General features: G+C 35.2%; 1 long non-coding RNA gene and 1 other non-coding gene across 2 annotated transcripts; one reads left to right on the top strand and one right to left on the bottom strand.

Annotated features, from left to right (window-relative positions):
• The first annotated feature begins 1,727 nt into the window (after positions 1 to 1,727).
• LOC132293862 (uncharacterized) lies at positions 1,728 to 5,010 on the top strand. The gene is made up of 2 exons (XR_009477928.1): positions 1,728 to 1,936; positions 4,286 to 5,010. It is a non-coding gene; the product is annotated as an uncharacterized LOC132293862 (long non-coding RNA).
• A 2,084-nt stretch (positions 5,011 to 7,094) lies between these two features.
• Positions 7,095 to 7,201, bottom strand: LOC132297774 (small nucleolar RNA R71). Its single transcript, XR_009479405.1, has one exon. It is a non-coding gene; the product is annotated as a small nucleolar RNA R71 (small nucleolar RNA).
• Positions 7,202 to 21,848: the final 14,647 nt, after the last annotated feature.

Genomic DNA, 21,848 nt, shown 5'->3' on the forward strand with positions numbered 1-21,848 from the left:
TAGTTACACGCCGCCACCATACCCTGAACAACGCCGCCACCATGCGTAGAACAACGCCGCTGTCGACGGAGACCACGAGAACTACAGTTAGAAAGAGGTTGCGGAGATTAGCGGCCGCCATTATATGAAAAGGAACATCCTGAACGTGGCCGATCATCTCCAATTTTACTGCAATCAAGGACAAAGCTTCATGCCTGCTTCAAAGCCCAATTAATCTCTGCATCCATATCTTCATCTGGATTATCGAATCATTCGTTTGAGAATTGGTTGCGCTATTTCGCCGGAGATGGCTGGATTTATTTCTCAATCGATTAAAAAATAGAGTCAGAGAGGGAGTTGTGATTCAGTTACTAATTTTGTCATTGCTGGGTATTCATTTGCAGAATTTATCCGGAATATGTAATGGTGGTTTTGGGGTGCGGATGGTGGTAGACGCCTTTATTTTCTCTCTCCCTTGATTTCTACTATCGATTGTGGGGTTGGGTGGTGGTGGCGACGATGCCAGTGTGGGGGTGGTGGCGCTACCGTGGTTGAAAGGTGGACATGGTGGTGGCAGTTACAATAAAGGGATGATGGTGCGTGGAGGCCAGGTGGCTATAGTAAAGTTGTTGATGATGGTGCGCGGCGGTGGTTGTAAGTGGACATGGTTGCGGCTAGTCTTCCCTACATAGGAAAAAGCTTAACCCAAAGTTCACAAGAATAATTACAAAGGTTCAATATAATTCTGTGTTTTGTTAATTTATCAGAAGAGGTCTGTTAATATACAACATATAATTGGCCATATTTCCAAATCATGTACCAGAAGCAGCCTTAGGACTTCAAAATGATGATGAAGACAAACGACGATGAAGAAAGCAGCCTTAAGGGCGAGACAAACGACAATGAAGAATGCTCCAATGAAAACAACCAGAGATTATTTCAACGATGGTGAGGAAAATGTCGATTATGTAGATAGGCATAAAGCTGTGTTTGGGCCTAACTCATAAGATTATGCTTGGAAATGGTAATAATGTTTTTTTTCAAAGATGGGTTGGTTATGTGACTTGCACAGTCTGTTTACTGTCATTGAATCAACTGAAAATTAATGAAATGTGATTTTTTTAAATAAACAAAATAGTTTAGGGGGTAAAGTATCATAACCATAGTTCAGGGGGTTTCTTGGAAGAGAGAAGATTGTTCGGGGGGTTAATGTACTTAACCCTTCTTCTTTTAACTCTCTATATTTTCAAATTTTAATGAGCTTGTTAACAATTTGAATGCAAAATCTAGTGTTGTTTATATCATTTGCTAATACTTTATTAATTGGCATTTACATTTGAAGACAAATATGAAGCCAATCACATATAATAGAAATGCTCTAGAACTGGCAAATTGAAAAAAAAAAAAAAAAAAAAAAAAAAAAAAAAAAAAACAAGCATTATGACTAAAACTTTAGAGGAAACAAATTGATTTGTTTGGATTGACAAGAATATTTGGTCAATGACTATGTTGAGTATGGTATAGTTAGGTTGTAAGCCTTTCTTGTTCATCAATAATGAGGCCCTGTTTGGTTGGTGTTTATGTTGTAGGCCTGCTACAGTAGCCCAATTCCAACCCAAACACATGTTTGGTTGGGCCTGTTATATTTTAAACATTTGCAAAAAGTGGCCCAAAATCTGAAACACCATTTAGGTGTTTTTGTTTGTTTTTGCACTGGCCATAACAGTTATTGTAGCAAAGCAAACAAGGCCCTTCATTTTACTATAGCAGAGGCAACAACTGAAGGACATATAAAAGGAAAATGTTAGCATTTTTAGGGTTCACGTTTACTCTTCTCCTCTCTTGCGATTCTTGGCGACTGCGTATGGTGACTAAAAACGAACACTGAATCGAAGCTTCCACTGTAAACCTTCATCGATCTTCATTTCTTTGCTGTCATCTTCGACGATCTCAACAGGTTTGACGACTTTCTTTGAATATCTACAAATTCTGGGTGGTTTTTTTTTTTTTTTTTTAGCGGTGCCAAATCCACACATGGAGTTCGAATTTGGAGTTTTATTGCAACTTCGAAATTTTTGGAAACCCTAATATTTTCGATTTTAGTTTTACCATCTGCTTTCTTAGACTTTTGTGTTTTGGAATCTACATATTAAAATATTGGTATTTATTTGGGCATTCTTTAAACTGAAAGCATATTTTGTTCAAACCATAATTTATTATTATTATTATTATTTTTATTTTTATTTTGTATAATTTACCTTTAGTATATTATGACGGATTTATTCGAATTTCGTGTTCAAAATTGACGGAATTGACGATTACTGAAATGATTTTGTTTGAAACCCTGATTTTTTTTACGTACTGTATTTGTTTGTATAACAAATTACTTGCAATCTTGTGTTCAAAATCGATGGAATTGAGGAATATATGTTAATTTTGTATAATATGTTATAGGGCATAATTTTTTTTGCAGATTATACATTGTTGTGACATCAAAGATTGTTGTGACATATTGTATGTGACAGATTGTTGCTCCAAATATTCCAAATCATGAGTGGCAATCTTGAGCCCAGAATCTTGGAAAACGATACTGTAACGTGATTGATGTAATTTCATATTTATTTATTTTCAAAGGCCATTGACAGTATAAGGTAGATTAACAAAGGATTTTGATTCAGCCGAATAGATAATGATAGGATGTGCTATAAATCCAAATTTATAAAAAATAATATATTAAGTCATTGAATGCTCATTAGTGTCAAATTATATCATTAATGTCTCTGCTTCAAAGATTTAGCAAATATATTTCACAAGAAATGGTCATCTACCTCCTTCCACCATCATTTTGGAAAGTACTATTTATTGATTCAAAAGATAACACATGTTACTTTGTTTTAGCTTTTGTATACAGTATTAGTTTTTTTTTTTTTTTTTGACGGTTTTAGCTTCTGTATACATGTTACTTTCTTTAGTTTTAGCTTCTGTATATATGTTAATTTTGTATAATTTTAGCTTCTGTATACATGCTAGATAACCTTGTCCAAACTGTTACAGAATGAACCCCTTCTATACCCCTTCTGTATACATGTTTCACTTGTTTTAAAGCTTATCTAATATGCTTCTTTAATCACTTCCTTTGTTTCTATCCAAAAACTATACTTAAATTTAAGTCATTTGTTTAAGTAGTCATATTTTTGCTCAAAATGGAAAGTGTTTTGTTTACTCTATATAGAAGTATTTTTAATAAAGTTTCTCCTATAGAAATGTTAAGTCATTTGTTTAATTATGCTACCATGATACTTTACACATACTAATGGGCAGTGAATAATTTTTTTTACACACACACATGAGTAGTCATATCTTTGAGATTGTTAAAACTGTACCCACACGCATAGTGTTAAGAGTATATTCGTAGTAAAAGTTATACTAAAATCTAACTTCAAATTAAAATGATCAATTAGATGGATGTGAATGATGAGAATATGATGTCAGTAGATGTAGAAAACCTTACAGACATTACCGATGATGGAAAAGTAGTATGGGATTACTCTTATATTGAAATTTTCAGTATCCTTATGGAGGAAGAAGTGAGGCCCGGTAATCGTACTTCTGGAACTTTTAACACTATTGGTTGGAAAAATTTAGTAGAAGGCATGAGACTTCAAATAGGGAATAACTTTATAAGGAACCAACTTAGGAATAAATTCAACCAGTTGAGGGCAAATTACAAAGACTCTGTGAAACTATTAGTAGAAACAAGTGTTGGATACAATGCTGAGATAGGCATGGTTATACTTGAACCTGAAAGATTGATAGGTTGATAAAGGTTAGTAGTGAAAGTTAATTTATCTATCATATTCAAATGTGGGTTTTACTTCATATTAATAATAAGATAATAATTTGTAGGTGAATAGGGGTACAAAAAAGTTTCAAAGGAAAGGGATGTAAGTATTTTGACGAGATGACCACCATCTATAGGGACACGTATGCTTCAGGTACGCATGTGCATCATTTTACTAGACCACCCACTATCAACCAAGTCCCCCTATACCATACAGCCACATATAGTGGCCCTGAAAATAATAATTTGGTAGAGGTAGACGGTCATGAGATCAGTCCATCACCTCGACCTCATGGTAAGAAACCAAAAAAAGATAGTTTTGCCACCACAATGAGCAATTTTATGGCAAGTATGATGATAAGTGCTTAAATGTTGCATATTTCAGCACCTAAGCTAAGGTATTTCAGTCTTTCATCTATCTTAATTTCATGTTTTAGTCCTAATTTATATTTATGTGTATTTCAGGGCAATAAAGTTAAAATGAGCTAAAAACGGTCCATTAAAGCTTTTTTGGAGTCAAGCAAAGATATTCAGAAAAAGTTCAGAAAATGACAAAAAGATGTCGTAGCCCATTGCTCGTATAGTGTGCTTATTCTTCGAAAGCGGTCAATCTCGGGCCTTTGATGATGTTCCCAAAGATGAAGAAGCAAACCAATTAACCCGGAGCCAAAATGGAGCTAAATAAGGCTTAAAGGAAATTTCCAACTCTGGGGGGATCGATCTCTCAGGGTGGGGGATCGATCCCCCAGGACTTGGCAACATTACAGATTTTTTTTTATTGTTTGGGCTTATTTTGTGAACTATTGGGCTTTAATAGAGTTGTTACTTAAGGCCCAGTGAGCCATTAGATTAGGGTTAGTATTTATTTTATTTAGGTGAATATTATTAGATTTTTTATTATTATTAAGTTTTTAGTATTCTGTATCGATATTTGATTCTCTCTGGAAAACACAAAGAGGAAAAAGCTAGGGTTCTAGAGAAAAGCTCAGAGAAGAAGAAGAGGAGCCAGATGAATCAAAGGATGGGGCTTGTTGACATCTTGCATCCATCAACCATGAGTGGCTGATTCTTCAACTTAAGGTTGGATAAACCCTAAGCATGTAACCTAATTCTTAACTCTTGACTTTTGGGGATTAATTTGTGTAATTTATGTTATAGCCTTGATATATATATATATATTAATTCTTTCATTTGATTGTCTATGTCAATTTCATATTGTCTTTTATGTTTTTGAATGATAATCAATTTCTACACTTGATTTCTTTGTCACTTGAATCTTGTGATGGCTATACATTGTATTAATTAGATGTAATTGTATTTTGATTTGATGGAAATTGCTTTTAGTAGATGGGTTGTACTACAAAATTAAGTTAATGTCTTGTCTAAATAGTTTAATTTCAGGCTTAGTTAGTTTAATTTAAAGTTAATTAATTTAATTGCAATTTAATTCCTAGGTAAGTAGATAATCCATACTAGTGCTTGAAATCCATATTTATTGTCACAATTGCATTACCCTCTAGATTAATGTGTGTTGAAATTGTAACTTAAATTGATAAATCATGCTTTGAATTGGTGAATTACACTACACTTAGTTTAATTGTCATTAGGTAGTTGATTCATGCTTGAAATTGATGGTTTATACTTTTTATTGCAATTATTAGCCACATTCTAGATTACACATTTTTATTCCCCAATTAGTTAAAAGTTAATGAGTTAGGGAATGTGCTTAGTGGTGAATCCTACACCCTAAGTCTCTTTCCAATCTTTATACTCTACTCTTTATTTGCATTATTAAATTTAAAATTAGTCTAATCACAAAACCAAACCTTTTTAGTAATCACATAAGCACTAAAGTAGAATTTAATTCTAGTAAACCTATAATTGTTTAGATCTCTTGGGACGATCCTTGCTCACTTCATACTCCATAGTATAAGTGTTTAGTGGTTTTATAAATTTTAAAATATGGTGCCCACTTAATATTATTTCTAAACCTAAAGTGTTTTGCATTATTTTGTGCACACGCTTGGTCGCACCATAGTTTTGGCGCCGTTGCCGGGGATCTAACGGTTTTAAAGAATTGAATTAAACATTAGTTCTTTATTGATTGTCTACTTTTAAGTCATTTTAATTTTTAATTTTTTTTTATTTGATTTGTCAATTAGGTACTTGAAGCAAAGTGGAGCAAACGCTGGACTTAGAAGCAATTAAAAAAATTTGAAGTTGCTTAAGGACCATCTGTAAGTTCTCTTTAATTTTAGTACTTTAATTGTATACCAATTTGCATGCTTTGGATAGCCCAAGTAGAGGCTTAAATTGAGTTGTTTTATTTTTAAGTCCAAGCATACCTTCTTGTAGAATGCATTGGCCCGTGTGGAGGCATTTATTTGTTTTAAGTGCATTGATATTATTGAGGAGTTTGGGAACATCGTATGTGGAGGTTGAAATTTTGAAATGTTGGTGTGTTGACTTGTTCTAGTGCATGCATGGTCGTAGATCACTTAATCGTCCTCTTGCTCCTGTAAATCAAAATCTCGAAATTTTTCTTCGGCGTTTAAGAAGTAGTACTAGGGATAGTCATCTTAATCTTTCAAATTTTGATCTTCCATCACCTTTAATGGAAGACCTAATAGATCCAATTGAAGATCCCATTGTAGATCTTGGTCATGTGGATCATAATGGTGTGCACCACCCACCACAAGTTCATATTGTGGATCCTCAAGGTGTGCATCCACCCTTGGGAATGCCATAACCAGTTAATCATGTGGTGCAACAACCTAATCTAGGGATGCCAAGGCCAAATGTTGTTCCCCCAATTGGTGCGCAACAACAACAATATGTTCAAATGGCATACCCTCAACAAGGTCAAATGGCATATCATCAACAAGGTCAAATGCCATATCCTCCTCTCAATCCTCCAATGGTCCTTAGGGATCGTTACACTCCAAATCAATATAATGCACCCACTTGCATTCAATTGTCAAATTTTCGTGCTCATCATTATGAGATTAAGGCTTCCACTATTAACATGTGCCCCATTTTCTATGGGTTGAGCAATGAAGAGCCTTATAAATATTTAGATGAGTTCTTAGAAGTTTGTTCCACCGTGAAAATCACGGATGTTCCGGAAGAAGTCCTAAAAATGAAGCTTTTCCCTTTCACTCTTCGGGATAAAGCTAAATATTGGTTTAACAACTTGCGACCAAATACAATCACCTTTTGGGCACAATTGCAACAAGAGTTCCTAAAAAAGTATTACCCCGCAAGTCGAACCGATGCCATGAGAACTTCCATTCGTGAATTTAAACAACAAGAAGGAGAACCCCTTCATGAAGCATGGGAACGTTTGAATGACTTGCTACGGAAATGTCCACATCATGACATTCCTAAGTGGCAATTAGTTCAATGTTTTTTTTCAAGTTTATCCGATGCCAATAAGGGCATTGTTGATGCTTCTTGTGGCGAAAGCTACATAGAAAGAAATGAAGATGAAATTTGGCTTCTTTTCGAAAAAATGAGTGAAAACTCAATGCATAGATCTTCATCTTCTAGGGGTGGTCACCTAGCAAATATGGGAGGAAAGAAAGCTCTAAATCAAATAGACTCTTCCATGGAAATTGCCGCCGAGGTCAAAAATCTTACTCAAAGATTTGATAAATTCCTTTTGAATCAAGGTCCGGTAATTCAATCTTATTCTCATCCTTCCAATGAAATGTGCATGACTTGTTCTAGTTACACTCACCATACTTCAAATTGCCCTCTTGGACAAGTCATACCAAGTGAGTCTCAAGAAAAAGCAAATGCAGCTTTCATTCATCAAGGGAACAACCCTTATTCCAATACTTACAATCCGGGGTGGAAAAATTATCCTAACTTTGCATGGAGAAATCAAGGAGACGGTGCAAACCCTCCTCAAAATCAAGGTTACCAAACAAAGTATGTTCCCCCACATCTCCAAAATCAAAATCAGAATTCTCAAGGTTACCGTCCTTCATTCTATCCTCAGAATGTGAATCAATACTCTCAACCTCAAGCATCAAATTCTCAATCTTACTCTAATCCAAATCAAGCGCCTCCTAAAAGTTCCGCTTTTGAGGACAAAGTCTTGCAAGCCTTAGGTGATCTTCGAAAAGATAATCAATTGTTTCATTCTTACTCTCAATCAATTGCAAAGCTTGAAGCTCAAATTGGGCAATTAGCTAATTCTTTAAATGTGAGAGAGAAAGGTAAGTTGCCTAGTCAAACTGAGACCAATCCTAAGGGGCAATTTATGGCGCAAGCAAGTCCTTCATCAGAATTTTCTGGAAATGAGCAAGTTCAAGCAATTACTACCTTGAGGAGTGGTAGGAAAGTGGATAATACGGTAGAGGTACCTAAGGAGGATAATGAACTGAAGCAACCAAGTGGTAGCATCCGTCCCATTCTGTAATACCCCTAATTTTAAAAAGGATATTCCTGGTATTTAATGGTGTTTAATGTATTATTTAAGTGCATTTTATTTGATTATGTGTCATTATTATTTTTTATTAGGTGCTTAATTGTTTTCTTTTGTGGTGATTTAATTTATTTAAATGATATTTATTTTTAGTTATTTGATTGGAATTACTTGTTAGTGTTTTAATTATTTAATTGGCATTAATGGTTTAAGTGTAATTGGTTTAGTTATTTGATTGGAATTACTTGTTAGTGTTTTAATTATTTAATTGGCATTAATGGTTTAAGTGTAATTGGTTTAATTATTTTATATGTGTCTTATTTTATGTGTGTCTTATTTGGTTTAATTGGGTTTACTAATTATTATTTTGTTCAATTAGATTATTTGTTAAGTATTTAATGTTGAATAGGGTAATTAGGTAAATACATCTAACTAGGGTTTTAATTACAGTATAAATTAGGGTTTTATATTATAACCGTCGTAGGTTTCTACGTTAATTGGATGGGCCGGTTAGGATTGTGAGTTGGACTTAAATGAACCTAGGGTTTAGGAAAACTCTATAAGTATAAGGTAGACGTCTGTGTAGAGTTTTTTTAAACAAAGCACACGTTTTGTGGAAGTGGAGAAGGAAAAACGTAGTTTTTCACATTCTGCCAAGGTTTGATCAAAGCTCCGATCCTGCTTCGTCCGTGGTCCGATTGAGCTGAATTTTGAAGGAGAGGTTCACGACTCAGTGACGCACAATCTGAACGGTGGAGATTAGAGTTTGACCTCGGGAATAGTGATTCGTACTCATGAACAGTAACTGGGTCGCACAGGTTTTTTTCCATTCTGCCCAGATTTCATCAAACACCCGATCCCGCTTCGTCCGTGGTCCGATCGAGCTGAAATTTGGAGGATAGGTTCACGACTCAGTGACGCACAATCTGAACGATGGAGATCAGAGTTTTACCTCGGGAACAGTGATTCGTACTCGTGAACAGTAACCGGGTCGCACAGGTTTTTTTCCATTCTACCCAGATTTTATCAAACATCCCATCCCGCTTTGTCTGTGGTCCGATCGAGCTGAAATTTGGAGGATAGGTTCATGACTTAGTGTCGCACAATCTGAACGGTGGAGATCAGTTTTTGAGTTCGGGAATAGTGTTTCGTACCCATGAACAGTAACCGGGTTTTGGAACTCGCCGGGTTTTTTTTTTAAGAAGACGACGTTGAAACTTTGAACAAAAGTTTATGAGGCAAGATTCTATCCTTACTCTTTCCCTTAGGCTTCATACTCTTTGCACTCTTAAATGATTCCAGGATTAATGAAGATTAAACCAAACTAAAATGATATCTGTTTTGCTATGAAATTGGTAGTTACAGTAGTGTTGTATGCTTGTTTAACCTAGACTAAGCATGTTTGTGGATGCATTGTGGTTCTGTGATTCACGTTTTTCCTTACCACTGCTAGTATAAATTATTGGAAGGATGGGTCTAGATGATAGCTATCTTAACTTCTGTAATAGCAACTGTTGGAACTTAAATACTAGGAGGATTTGAGTTTAACACTAGATCGGTTTTGTGGAACACTATAATTTGAGCATGTCTACATACATACTGTGAATATTGTTTTGATGCTTACATTATCACAGTTAGTATCAACTGTGGAGGTTAGGATTTTGTGATACATACCCTACATATCTGTATGTCAGTTGTAAGGTGTTAAATGGAAGTTTTAATTAATTCTGTTTTTATATCAGACTAAAGGGAACAACTTAAATTGGGCATGTATATGTTGTTATTGTGACCCTGTTTATCAATACTTATTTTATCACTGCTAACATTGAATGTTGGATATTGGAATTTAGTTGATATATATTTGATTTATTGGTATTATTAACTACTGGAGGATTGGAAAGTAGGCACCGGTATGGGACGGTAGCATACTAAGGATGGGTTTGGTTTTTAAAACAATACCATTACCCACCTACTTGGAATAAGGATGGGATTAACTAAAAGTTAAGTCTCGTGGATTTGTATTGTCATGGCAACTACTTGTTGAGCGGCAATACCAGGGATTTTGGATGGATTTTATATATGTACTGTTATGGTGCCTCGGTATGAGCTTGAGCCTCAGGACCGATGGCTAGGGAGCGTATATGCATCGGGATGTGTAGCTGGCTACGATGGTTGGAGGTGTACCCTGTTTAGGTATAGGTACATATGCCCACTTCGTGTGCGTTTTAGCATGTTACCTCTATTCAGGTTGAGACCGGCCTGTAGTCCAGTGAGAGTCCTTTAGTGTGACTATATATATATTTACGGACTATTAGCTATTGTTGAATTGTTTAGGATATACATGCGTATCGGGCCTCTGTTTGGATTGTAGTAGTATAGAACTTGCGCGTGGGCCTGACCCACTTCTATTTTTCAGGTACACGACAGTTCCAGACTTAGACGTGTTCGTGCTGAGCAGAGGTCTTTATTCACTCTTCCGACGATGTAGGGCTCTCTCTATAGTTTTATTTCTGGACGTTTATTATAGTTGTTCTATCTTCCGTTTGGATGTTTAATAGGGGTCCACTAGAGATGGATTCCCAAGTTGTAACCTGATGGAGTTTTGGAGTTTGGGTTTGATGAATTTTAATAATTATAATATTTTACGGATTCTATTTTTAGTTTCTTCCAGCTTGAATTTCATTTCTTAATTTATTTTGTATTCCGTGTTCATTATAAAATATTAATTGTTTGATATTCCCTCGGGTTTGGGCCTGGGCCTGATCAACCAGTGTCTCGGATCCGAGGGGTATCACACATTCGAAATCCTATTCCTATTTCTTTGGATGCTAGTGGTTCCAAAATGGACATTCCGTCATCTTCATCATTATCTCCCCAATTAAAGAAGCCTTATGAGCCAAAAGCTCCATTTACTCAAGCTTTGAGAGAGACTTCATCATTTGGGAGACAAGAAGGGAAAATTCATAATATGATGGAAGTGGTTAAACAAATAAAAATCAATCTTCCTCTTCTAGATGCAATTAGGCAAATTCCACCATATGCAAAGTTCTTGAAGGACTTGTGCATACAAAAGAGGAAGAGTAAGGGAAGGGACCTTAAGAAAGTGCTTTTAACAGAACAAGTGAGTTCCATCATTCTGTCTAACACTCCTCCTAAGTTCAAGGATCCGGGTGCTCCGACCATTTCTTGTGTTATTGGAAACCAAGAGTTCGTAGAGCTCTCCTTGATTTAGGTGCAAGTATCAATCTCATTCCATACTCTGTTTACTTGCAGTTAGGGTTATGGGACTTGAAGCCAACATCGGTAGTAATCCAACTAGCCGATAGATCAATTAAGAAACCAAGGGGAATTGTTGAGGATATTCTAATTAAGGTTGATAAATTTTATTTCCCGGTTGATTTTGTGGTATTAGATACTAAGCCAGTCCCTAATCTCACCAATCACATTCCAGTCATCCTAGGAAGGCCATTCCTTGCCACTGCCAATGCCACCATTAATTGTAGATCCGGCATTATGGACATCTCTTTTGTCAACATGATAGTTAAACTTAATGTTTTCAATGTAAGTCAACATCCCACAGATGAAGACGAGTGTTTCCTAGTAGATGTCTAAGATGAAACCATAGAGAAGACTCTTTCCTCTATTTTATCTAAGGACCCTCTTGAGGCGTGCCTTTGCGAAATGTTTGAAAGTTGTGGTTTTGACACAGAAGGATCCATAAGTGAGGTGAATACTTTAATGGACTCTGTGGTCACTTTGGATTACCCACCTTGGAAAAGTAAGAAAGAACCTCTTCATTCACTCTGTAGTACTCCACCAGTTCCATCTCTCATCTCTCCTCCTATTCTTGAGCTTAAGCCCCTTCCATCAAATCTGAAATACGCCTTCTTAGGCCCAAAAGAGACTCTTCCGGTCATCATTGCTTCCAATCTTGAAAATGACCACGAGAATGATCTTTTGGAAGTACTTAAAGCTAACAAAGAAGCCATTGGATGGAGTGTGGCTGACTTAAAAGGCATTGACCCTTCTATTTGTATGCATCGCATACACATGGAAGAGGATGAAAAGCCATTTAGGGATGCTCAAAGGAGATTGAACCCAAATATGAAGGAAGTTGTCATGAAGGAGGTTGTGAAACTTCTAGATACGGGAATTATTTATCCTATCTCTGATTCCAAATGGGTTAATCCAACTCAAGTGGTTCCTAAAAAGTCGGGAATCACAGTTGTTGAAAATGCTAAGGGTGATCTCATTTCGAAACGCACCGCCACTTCATGGCGTGTTTGCATAGATTACCAAAAGCTAAATTCTGCCACTAGGAAGGACCATTTTCCATTGCCTTTCATTGACCAAATCTTAGAAAGATTGGCTGGGCAACAATACTATTGCTTCCTAGATGGTTATTCGGGGTACAATCAAGTGGCCCTAGATCCATTGGATCAAGAAAAGATCACATTCATATGTCCTTTCGGTACATTTGCTTATCGACGGATGCCTTTCGGATTGTGCAATGCTCCTGCCACTTTCCAAAGGTGTATGATGTCAATTTTTTCGGACATGGTGGAGAAGTATTTAGAAGTCTTCATGGATGATTTCTCGGTTTTTGGGTCCTCATTTGATTCGTGTCTCCAAAATCTTAAAAAAGTGCTTTAAAGATGTCGTGAGACTAATCTTGTGTTAAGTTGGGAAAAGAGCCATTTCATGGTTCAAGAAGGAATCGTGCTTGGACATGTCATATCTAAAAGAGGAATAGAAGTAGATAGAACGAAAGTTGAGCTAATTTCTGAATTGTCTCCACCTACTACGGTCAGAGAAATCCGCTCTTTTCTAGGACATGCCGGTTTTTATCGCCGGTTCATCAAAGACTTTAGCAAAATTGCTAGACCCTTGTGCAACCTTCTTGCCAAGGAGACTCCATTTGTCTTTGATGAAGCATGCCTAAATGCTTTTCATCAACTTCGTACTCTTCTATCATCCGCTCTCATCATGCAACCTCCAAATTGGTCATTACCATTTGAGATTATGTGTGATGCTTCCGACTTCGCAATAGGTGCTGTTTTGGGGCAAAGGGTAGGTAAACTACCATATGCTATATACTATGCGAGTAAGACTTTCTCAGGTGCCCAATTGAACTATTCTACTACCGAGAAAGAGTTACTTGCGTAGTATATGCCCTTGATAAATTTCGTTCATATCTCTTAGGATCCAAGGTAATTGTGTTTTCCGATCATGCCGCTCTTAGGCATCTTTTAATGAAAAAGGAAACCAAACCTCGCTTGATAAGATGGATTCTACTTCTTCAAGAATTTGACTTTGAAATCAAGGATAAAAAGGGCTCCGACAATGTCGTTGCCGATCATCTGTCTAGATTAATGGTTGAATCTTCTCCAAATCTTGAAATTCATGAATCATTTCCGGATGAACAACTCTTTCAAATCTCAAATGGGACGTTGCCTTGGTTCGCCGACATTGTTAATTATCTTGTAACCGGCAAACTTCCCATTACTTGGTCAAAACAAGAAAATGACCGATTTTTTGCTACCATCCGGAAATACTATTGGGAAGATCCCATTCTGTTTCGTTATTGCCCGGATCAAATCATAAGAAGATGTGTGCCGGAAAGTGAAGTTCCGAGAGTCCTTGTGTTTTGTCATACACTTGCTTGTGGTGGGCATTTCAGTGGAAAAAAGACCGCTTTGAAGGTTCTTCAAAGTGGGCTCTTCTGGCCCACTATCCACCGAGATACCTATAACTTTTGCAAGGTGTGTGTTCGGTGCCAAAAGTTGGGATCAATGTCAAAGAGAGACATGATGCCTTTAACTTCAGTCTTCGTTGTTGAAATCTTCGATGTATGGGGCATAGACTTTATGGGACTATTCCCAATGTCTTATGGCTTTCAATACATCCTCGTTGCCGTTGATTATGTTTCAAAATGGGTTGAGGCTTGTGCTACCAAAACGAATGACCACTCCGTGGTAATTGCATTCGTTAAATCAAATATCTTTGCTCGTTTTGATATGCCAAGGGTTATGATAAGTGATGGAGGAAAACATTTCTGTAATCAATTCTTGAAACAACTTTTCTTGAAATACTCCGTCACACATAAAGTGGCCACTCCCTACCATCCCCAAACAAGTGGGCAAGTCGAGGTGTCAAATAGGGAAATCAAGCATATCCTTGAGAAAACTGTCAATCCGACCCGAAAAGATTGGTCAAGAAAATTGAACGATGCTTTGTGGGCTTACCGGACAGCTTACAAGACTTCAATAGGCATGTCTCCATATAGACTTGTTTATGGGAAGCCTTGTCATCTTCCGGTTGAGGTAGAACACAAAGCACTTTGGGCAATAAAAAGGCTCAACTTTGATCTTGATAAGGCTGGAATTGACCATTTACTCCAACTCAATGAGCTAGAGGAATTGAGAAATGATGCCTATGATAGTTCAAAAATTTACAAGGTAAGGACAAAAGCATTTCATGATAAACATATTGTGAAAAAGTCCTTTGAAGCCGGTCAAAAAGCTTGGTTATTCAACTCTAGGCTCAAATTTTTCCCTGGAAAGCTTCGAACCAAATGGGAAAGCCCTTATCAAATTATCTCGGTCTCACCTCATGGGGCGGTTGAACTTAAAAATCTAAAAGATGAAGGGACCTTCAAAGTTAATGGTCAAAGGCTTAAACCATACATTGATGGACAAACTTTTCAAAGAAATGTGGAATCTGCCCTCTTGGTAGATCCCATTTACTTTGAAGATTGAGAACATCTCACATTTTTTTAGCGACGTTAAACACTAGTTGTATCGAGTTTCTCCTTCGTTGCATTTTAATTTCCATTTTATTATTATTTTATTTTTATTTTTCCTTTTGTACATTTATGCATTTTTAAATTTAAAAAAAATTAAAAAAAAAATTGTAAATGAGTAATGTAGGTTGGTATTTAATTTTATTTCTATTTGATTTTTATTATTTTAATTATTTTTATATACATTTCATGTTAGTTTTGATTTATTCAAAAACATAAAAAATTTTTTTTTTTTAAAAAGTATTAATTAGTATAGGTTGATAAGTGATTTTATTTCAATTTTATTTATTATTATTATTATTATTATTTTTTTATTTATTTTTCATTTTAGTGTATATATTCTTTTTAGTTTAGTTTTGTTTTATTTTTTTTATTTTTTATTTTATTTTTTATTTAAATTTTTTTAAAAAAATGAAAAATTGAAAAAAAAAAAAAAGAAAGAAAGATCGATCACTAAATAGGCCAAGTGGATTGATCCCCGTCCAACCCTTCTCATTAAACAGTGAAGTGAAGGGGACATTTTTTGCCTAAAATTGTCGATCCCCCGTCAAAACAGATCGATTGCACCTTAGCCCTTGAAACCATAAATACATTCCTCTTTTATGTTGCTTGAAATTCTACTTCTTCCCCCAAAAATCTCTAAACCCAATTTCATTGTCCAACCCTCACGATTCGCTCTTCTCTTCTCTTCTCGCGGCTGTTCGTAGTTCTTCTCCGGCGTCGTGGCTGTTTTTTTTCTCTAGCGATCAAGGTTGGTTCTTCAACGGTGATCGCTGTTGGGTTGTGGGTTATTTCCCGGCGATTTTGATTTCGCCGTTCTCTGTCGAGGCTGAGTTTTTCCAGCGATTTAGGCTGGTGTTCTCCAGTGATCAAGGCTGTTTCGGCCTTTATTTTTCCGGCGTCAGATCTGGGTCATGGCTATTTCATATGCCGGCGAGACCCAGCAGCGGATTCGCAGCTGGGTTCATCTTTCCGGCGATCTGTTTCGTCATCCGATGTTGCGACTGGTTCGCAGTTCTTCTCCGGCGTCAAGGCTGGATCTTTGCGGCGTCGCAGCTAGTTTTTCTTCTTCTTCAGATCTCGGCTTGGACCGGCGATCTATTTTTCCGGCGAACCGCAGCTGGGTTCTTCTCTTGTCGTGGCTGGGTCGCCGTTTTCCCCAGCGATTCCGGCTGAGTTTCTTTGGGTTTCGATTGGGACGATTACAAGATGAGTTGGGTTCGCCGATTTGATTTGGTTCTTCTTCTTCAGGTCCCGGCTGGATTGTTGTTCCGCCGGCGAGACCCAGCAGCGATTCCAGCGGCTGTTCATCTTCTACAGCATCGCGGCTTTTCGTCTTCTGTAGCGCCGTTTTCTGGGTTCATCGGCGTCGCAGCTTGTTTGCTAGTATTGCTGGCGATTCTTGGCCGGTTTACCCAGCTCTGCCGGTTGTCTTCTCCGGCGAGGTTGTAATGTTAAAAAAAAAAAAAAAGGGAAGGAAAAAGAAAAGGAAAAGGAAAAAAATAAAAAAATAAATAAAAAAAGAAAAAAGAAAAGAAAAAAATTAAATAAATATAAAAAAAATAATAATAAATATAAAAAATTAATTTAATAATAAATTAAATAAAAAATAATACATAAAAAAATTTAAATAATAAAAAAAAAAATTTTGAATTGTTGTTTAAAAAAAAAAAAATTGCATTGATAATTTAAAAAAAAAAAAAAATTTGAATTGATTTATTTTAAATAAAATAAATAAATAAATTTCACTAGCATTCCGTCTTGCTAGAGACGTTAAACTTAGCCCATTTATTTTTTTTTATTTTGTAGGTTGTATATACATTTTTTTTTTTTTTTTTGTTTCTTCAAAAAAAAAAAAAAAACTTAATTTTCTTTCCATTTATTATTATTTGTTTATTATTATGTATCTATATATTTATTTTATTTTAGTATATATTTTTCTTTTTAATTTAGTATATATTTTTCTTTCTAGTTTAGTATATTTTTCTTTGTGTTAAAAAAAAAAAAAAAAATCTGGGAGATCAATCCCATTCTTGTAAAAAAAAAAAAAAATTTCAAAAATATGTGTTTCCAGTATGCCCTTTTGACTGGTTAGGAATGTTTTCCGATTTTACAAAAGGTTTCATCTCATATTTCTTTGCATCGTGTTATATATTATTTTGACCTATATGCATTACTTATCCCTTGTGAAATTTGTTGTGAGTTTGCTAGTATGATTATACAGTTAGGTTTTTGCATCCAAGTTTGGGGGAGACATCTTTCCTACTGGATCATTGCTGGACTTTATAGTCTTTCCATCACGGTATACTCTTTCCATCATTTTTCATTATTCTCATTGCACATTGAGGACAATGTACAGTTTCAGTTTGGGGGTAAGGTCATCATGATTTATTCTATTTTAAGTTGAGCTTTAAATGCATGATGAGATTTGAGATGTGTTTGGCAATGATTTCGAACTTTTGAAGTATAGTTCCTTTGAAAAGCAAGTTATTAGGGTCTAATACTTCTTGTATGCTCTAGGATGTCATTTAGGGGTAAATTTTTAATTTTTGATATCATGTTTGCTCTTGTGGTACAAATCATCTTGTTGGTTGAAAATGCATTGAGAGTTAATTCTAGAATTCTACACTTGCACTTGCGCACACTAGCATTCAATTTCTGGGGTACATGCTTAGTTGATTATTGTCTTGGTTTATCCCAATTGAGCTAGTATGCTTTGAAAGCTTTCATTCTTGATAAAATGACCTTGCAAAAAAAAAGAAAAAAAAAAAAAAAAAAGAAAAAAAAGAAATAAAAGCACCCACCAAAAGTGAGGAATAAAAAAAAAAAAAAAAAACTGCATTCTTTCAACATGTCAACTGATTAAAAAGGAAGACAAGGAAAGAATGTAAGATGTATGATTAGTTTGAGTTCGTAGCCTAGCCATTCCGAGTCATTACGCCCTTAGGAGTGTCTTTACACTTAACGCCCTAAGACCATCTGGTTTGGGAGTAGTTGGCTCAACGCTTGTTACATGGGGTGATTAGAGAGCTTAAGGAACTTGGACATTACACATGGTCATACATAAAAATAAAAAAAAAATAAAAAATGAAATCAATAAAAAAAAAAAAAAATGTTTGATTAAATAACAAGATTCATTCAATGTCTTGATGTCTGGTACTATATCTGCATGCTAGTTTGAGGGTAAGGCTATGCCATTACTTTGATTTGCTAGGATAGCAACACATTTTGATGCCGGTTCACTCAAAAGGATAACAGAATTGATTCAATTTGCATGATTAATTGATTGATGTGTGGAGGACCATTTTTGCTTACATGATGTTGAAATATTGATAATAGCTTAGAAATGGCAAAAATTTGCATACTTGAGGTAGTCTACTTTCAACACTTGTTTAATATGTGTCGTTGCTTCTCAAGTAAGAAAGAGCTTTTGATGTTTGTGGGTACCATTTCTGGAAACCCTCACGAGACTTTACTCGTCCACTAGGGGTAACCTAGGGGTTTAAAAGGCTTGTTGCATATGCTAAATGCAACCGTGATCCCTACGAAAGTGGTGTTATCTCTATTTGCTTTATTAGTTCATAGTTGTACATATGTTTGTTTCATTTCCATGCTTTAGTTCATTACTAGGGACTAGCAATATCTAAGTTTAGGGGTGTGATAAGTGCTTAAATGTTGCACATTTCAGCACCTAAGCTAAGGTATTTCAGTCTTTTCATCTATCTTAATTTCATGTTTTAGTCCTAATTTATATTTATGTGTATTTCAGGGCAATAAAGTTAAAATGAGCTAAAAACGGTCCATTAAAGCCTTTTTGGAGTCAAGTAAAGATATTCAGAAAAAGTTCAGAAAATGACAAAAAGATGTCGTAGCCCATTGCTCGTATAGTGTGTTTATTCTTCGAAAGCGGTCAATCTCGGGCCTTTGATGATGTTCCCAAAGATGAAGAAGCAAACCAATTAGCCCGGAGCCAAAATGGAGCTAAATAAGGCTTAAAGGAAATTTCCAACTCTGGGATCGATCCCCCAGGACTTGGCAACATTACAGATTTTTTTTTTATTGTTTGGGCTTATTTTGTGAACTATTGGGCTTTAATAGGGTTGTTACTTAAGGCCCAGTGAGCCATTAGATTAGGGTTAGTATTTATTTTATTTAGGTGAATATTATTAGATTTTTTATTATTATTAAGTTTTTAGTATTCTGTATCGATATTTGATTCTCTCTGGAAAACACGAAAAGGAAAAAGTTAGGGTTCTAGAGAAAAGCTCAGAGAAGAAGAAGATGAGCCAGATGAATCAAAGGATGGGGCTTGTTGACATCTTGCATCCATCAACCATGAGTGGCTGATTCTTTAACTTAGAGTTGGATAAACCCTAAGCATGTAACCTAATTCTTAACTCTTGACTTTTGGGGATTAATTTGTGTAATTTATGTTATAGCCTTGATATATATATATATTAATTCTTTCATTTGATTGTCTATGTCAATTTCATATTGTCTTTTATGTTTTTGAATGATAATCAATTTCTACACTTGATTTCTTTGTGACTTGAATCTTGTGATGGCTATACATTGTATTAATTAGATGTAATTGTGTTTTGATTTGATGGGAATTGCTTTTATTAGATGGGTTGTACTACAAAATTAGGTTAATGTCTTGTCTAAATAGCTTAATTTCAGGCTTAGTTAGTTTAATTTAAAGTTAATTAATTTAATTGCAATTTAATTCCTAGGTAAGTAGACAATCCATACTAGTGCTTGAAATCCATACTTATTGTCACAATTGCATTACCCTCTAGATTAATGTGTGTTGAAATTGTAACTTAAATTGATAAATCATGCTTTGAATTGGTGAATTACACTACACTTAGTTTAATTGTCATTAGGTAGTTGATTCATGCTTGAAATTGATGGTTTATACTTTTTATTGCAATTATTAGCCACATTCTAGATTACACATTTTTATTCCCTAATTAGTTAAAAGTTAATGAGTTAGGGAATGTACTTAGTGGTGAATCCTACACCCTAAGTCTCTTTCCAATTTTTTATACTCTACTCTTTATTTGCATTATTAAATTTAAAATTAGTCTAATCACAAAACCAAACCTTTTTAGCAATCACATAAGCACTAAAGTAGAATTCAATTCTAGTAAACCTATAATTGTTTAGATCTCTTGGGACGATCCCTGCTCACTTCATACTCCATAGTATAAGTGTTTAGTGGTTTTATAAATTTTAAAATATGGTACCCACTTGACATTATTTCTAAACCTAAAGTGTTGTGCATTATTTTGTGCACACGCTCGGTCGCACCATATGACTAACAATGCTAACATGCTGAGCGAATTGAAAGGGCCATAAAAGAGAAATGATGCACTACACCATGGCATCATTTCAGAAGGAAAGGTATGTGCCTTTCTGCCATATGCCAAAATTGCTGGGCTGCAGAAGATCATAATGAGCATCTATTCTGGTTTTGTGCCTTTGCCAAGAAAGTTTGGAGTATCTTGTTTGATTGGCTTGGGGTTCCACTTCCTAGTGTGCATTCTTTCAGTGATCTAGCTGATCGGTTATTGCTTCATACTCAGAGTCAAACCTTCAAAGCTAAGGTTCGGTGTCTTGTGTTCAATCACATTATTTAGAGAATCTGGTTGCAAAGAAATGATGCATTTTGGTTGAAGAAAAGGTTCTATTGTTGTTGTGTGTCAAGGATGTTCTCTCACTTGTATCATCCTTTGTATTTTCGTTACTATAAAAGTCAGAAATGTCATTTTACACGCTTGTAACATCCTTGTAATCTTCAATCTGTAATTGTATTTCCATCATTGTAACAAGGGAGGCTAGCTTTCATTTCCTACTGTTATTTGTGTATGTTGTATCTTTAATGGATTTGAAATCGATAGAAGGTTGACATTAGTTTTTCCTTTGAAAATTTAACTTCAGTTTTCCTTTGATGTAACTTTGACAATATTGATTGCAATACAAGTCTTTGCAGATGTTGGAATTTATTTGTCTTCGCCTTATTAGTTTGTGTTTTTTCTTTTCTTTTTTTTCAGGTTATGTGACAGATTTATTGCAAGTGTTATATAGATGCTATGCAATTCGGTAATGGAAAATGGAGTAATATCACTAATGGGAAATTGATTAACATCACTAGGTAGATGCAATTCACAATTACTAATAGGAAATGAGCAATATCAATTTTCAATTTTTAGTTGAAATTTTCAATTGCAAGCACTTGTGAAAATGATGCAATCACAATGATATATTATTTAAAATAAGAATAAAGTTTTTAAAGTCTTAAACCATAATTTCTAATTTTATTCCAAATGTTTAAGGAAAAAAAAAAAAAAAGTATGTGTAACAAAATTTTCAAACCATATAAAAAATATACTCTTATATATAAATATAAGATGTATCAATATATTTTAAAATTTTAAAAACAGAATAAAAACACTCTTTACCAAATATGTTTCTTATTTTTGTTTCACCGATTTTGGTAACAGTTTGACTCTGCCAAACATGTTTTGTTTTTAAATTTCTTGAAACGAAAGACCTTGCCAGACATGTTATGCATGTTTCTGTTTCCGAAATTCTCACTGTAAATTTTCGTCACCAAACATATCTCCGTTTTCATCTCAGAACACTTCATAACAAAACACTTGTTTTGTTTTAGGCTAAAATAAAACTCCAAAAACACAACGCATATCAAATAAGGCCTTCGAAAAAGCCAGGAGTCTTTGAAATGAACTGTTAAGGTCGGGAAAAGGAAAGAAAATAATGATTTTAAGGAA

Source organism: Cornus florida, unplaced genomic scaffold (assembly GCF_030987335.1).
Source record: "Cornus florida cultivar Cherokee Brave unplaced genomic scaffold, ASM3098733v1 CherokeeBrave_3.0.0_Hap2_Chr02, whole genome shotgun sequence".
Classification (NCBI taxonomy): Eukaryota; Viridiplantae; Streptophyta; class Magnoliopsida; order Cornales; family Cornaceae; genus Cornus; species Cornus florida.